Source organism: Gavialis gangeticus, unplaced genomic scaffold (assembly GCF_001723915.1).
Source record: "Gavialis gangeticus isolate Ggan-Ray unplaced genomic scaffold, GavGan_comp1, whole genome shotgun sequence".
In the NCBI taxonomy this organism is placed as follows: Eukaryota; Metazoa; Chordata; order Crocodylia; family Gavialidae; genus Gavialis; species Gavialis gangeticus.
This window is the reverse complement of record NW_017729022.1, coordinates 75,147,380-75,150,201: the sequence shown is the minus strand read 5'-3', so window position 1 is coordinate 75,150,201 and position 2,822 is coordinate 75,147,380.

Genomic DNA, 2,822 nt, shown 5'->3' with positions numbered 1-2,822 from the left:
ACCTTGTTTCCCCTAGCGCCCCCTGGCATAACAAGGAATAACGGCCACAAGTTGTTGGAGAGCAGGTTTAGATTAGACATCTGTAAGAACTACTTCACAGTTAGGGCGGCTAGGATCTGGAACCAACTTCCAAGGGAAGTGGTGCTGGCTCTACCCTGGGGGTCTTTAAGAAGAGGCTTGATGCCTACCTGGCTGGAATCATTTGAGCCCAGTTTTTTTTCCTGCCCAGGCAGGGAGTCGGACTTGAAGATCTACAAGGTCCCTTCCGATCTGACTTCTATGATTCTATGATATATCTGGACTTTAGAAAAGCCTTTGATCTGGTGTCCCAGGATCTCCTTGTGGAAAAAATTGGTCAACTGTGGCCTTGGCTACACCACAGTCCGATGGCTGAGAAATTGGCATCAAGGTCAGACCCAGAGAGTGGTAGTCGATGGAAGCAAATCATTATGGTGCTCCATGACCAGTGGTATCCCCTGAGGCTCTGCCTTTGGACCAGTTCTCTTCAACATCTTTATCAATGATGTGGGCATTGGTGTCAAAAGCACACTGACCAAGTTCACCAATGATACTAAACTTTGGGGCATAGTGTCCACACCTGAGGGTAGGCTAGTGATCCAGGATGACTTGGATAAGCTTAGAAGGTGGGCAGATATAAACCTGATGACGTTCAATACCGAAAAATGCAAGGTACTCCACTGGAGTGGGGTACCTACAGAACACTTATAGGCTCGGCAGTGCAACGCTTGCTAGCACCATGGTTGAAAGACTTTTGGGGGTCATGATTGACCACAAGATGAACATGAGCCACCAATGTGATGTCATGGCTGGCGAAGGAAACAAAACTCCAGCTTGCATCCATAGATATTTGTCAAGTACATCTCAGGATGTCACCTTCCCGCTCTACTTAGCCTTGGTGAGGCCGCAGCTGGAGTACTGCATTCTGTTCTGGGCTCCACAATTCAAGAAAGATGTAGAGAAGCTTGAAAGAGTCCAGAGGAGAGCCATGTCCATGATCAGAGGGCAAGAGATTAGGCCTTATGAAGAGAGGTTGAGAGACATGGGACTCTTCAGCCTGGGGAAGTGCAGGCTCAGGACCTAGTGGATGCCTATAAGTACATAAGGGGTATGCATCAGGATCTGGGGTAACATCTTTTCACCAGACCACCCCAAAGGATAACAAAGACCAATGGTCATAAACTCCTCCATGGCCATTTTAAGCCAGACATAAGGAAAAACTTCTTTACTGTCCAAGCCCCCAAGGCCTGGAATAGACTCCTTCCAGAAGTGGTGCAGGCTTTGGACTCTTTCAAGAAATGTTTGGATGCTTATCTTGCTGGGATCCTTTGACCCTAGCTGACTTCCTGCCCCTGGGGCAGGGGGCTGGATTTGATGATCTTCAAGGTCCCTTCCAGGCCTAATGTCTATGAAATAGCCAGCACCAAGGAATCTCTCTTGGGCTTTCCCTAGGGAAGCTCCAGCAGTGTGGCAAAAATGCCTGTGAGATACAGAAGCCCATGCATTAAACTTCCTTGTCTAGGCCTTGCCTTGAGATCATGAAAAAGCTAGATGCTTCCATGTGCCCTGAGCAACTAGGACCATGAAGCCCGATCCAGTCTATTGTGCAATATTGTATGCAAGGAGAAAATCTTTCTGGGCTGTCTATAGCAGTCAGATTAACTCCAAAGCTAATGAGATTTGATGACCTATGTCATAACGTATATCATCACAAATGCAGTTCTTGGCCTTCAAGTGATTCTGTCCTTTATTAAATCTGAATAAGGTGTATAATCTCTGCTGGCTGTGAACTCTCCCAGCTGCCAGCACACTGTGTTGGAGCACTGTTGGCATTTCCTTCTATTTGTTCTAAGTTTACTTGGTATTAATGATACAATTATGCTAACAAACAAAGGTCCAGGGAAAAATAACAAAATGAGGAGAAGAGATTCCAAGGCAGAGACCACGCAAAAAGGGACTAGGGACAGGACTGGGGAGAGCAGTACAGACAAATTACCTTTGAAATCAGACCCTTAAAATGGAGAAGGGACCCACCATTGAAACATGACACACCAGGTCTTCTCTTTACACCTAGCTTTCCATGTGCTCAATCTCCTCCCTCTCTGTTTCTCCCCACATCCCAAGCCAGTGATTTCAGTTAACTTTGGATCAGGCTTGAAGTCTAGAAGATAATGTTTAGGAGTTTGTATAAGTGGAAAGAGAGAGAAAGAGACTCTCCTTCAGGAAGGAGAGTGAGTCTGTTTACTTCCCTCTGACTTTAACTGGAGGTGTGGGGTGCTTGTATACATGATGGGATGAAAATGTAATTTGTGTGGCTTAATGGTGTCACGCATTACACGTGTGGCAGTTTGGGGTGTTTTAAATGACTTTGCATTATTGCAAACTAAACAACACCTGGATGTTAGTTTAGTTTGCATTGTTGCAAAATGCAATGATGCAACTGTCAGCTTGCCCCCTGCCTGTGGGGAAGGTAGATGGGCTCTGCAGAAAAAAATGACTGGGCCCCTTGCTGTTTCTGCCTTCAGCAGGCACCTGGCTGAAGGCAGAAACAGCAAGGGGCCTGATCCCTTTTTTTTTTCTTTCAGCGGAGCCTGCCTGCCTCTGGTGTGTGTTGGATGAGCTGCCAGTGGGCTGAGCAGCCCCTGAGCCATGGAGGGCCCTGGTCATTCTCTCTGCAGTGGTGGCAGCACCTCCTGTGGCTGCCCGGGCAAATTGCTAGCAGGCTGGATGCTGCCCCAGCTCAGAGTCAGCACCCAGCTGGATCCAACTCTTCCTTGAGCCTGCCGTGGCTTCCAGCACCCCAT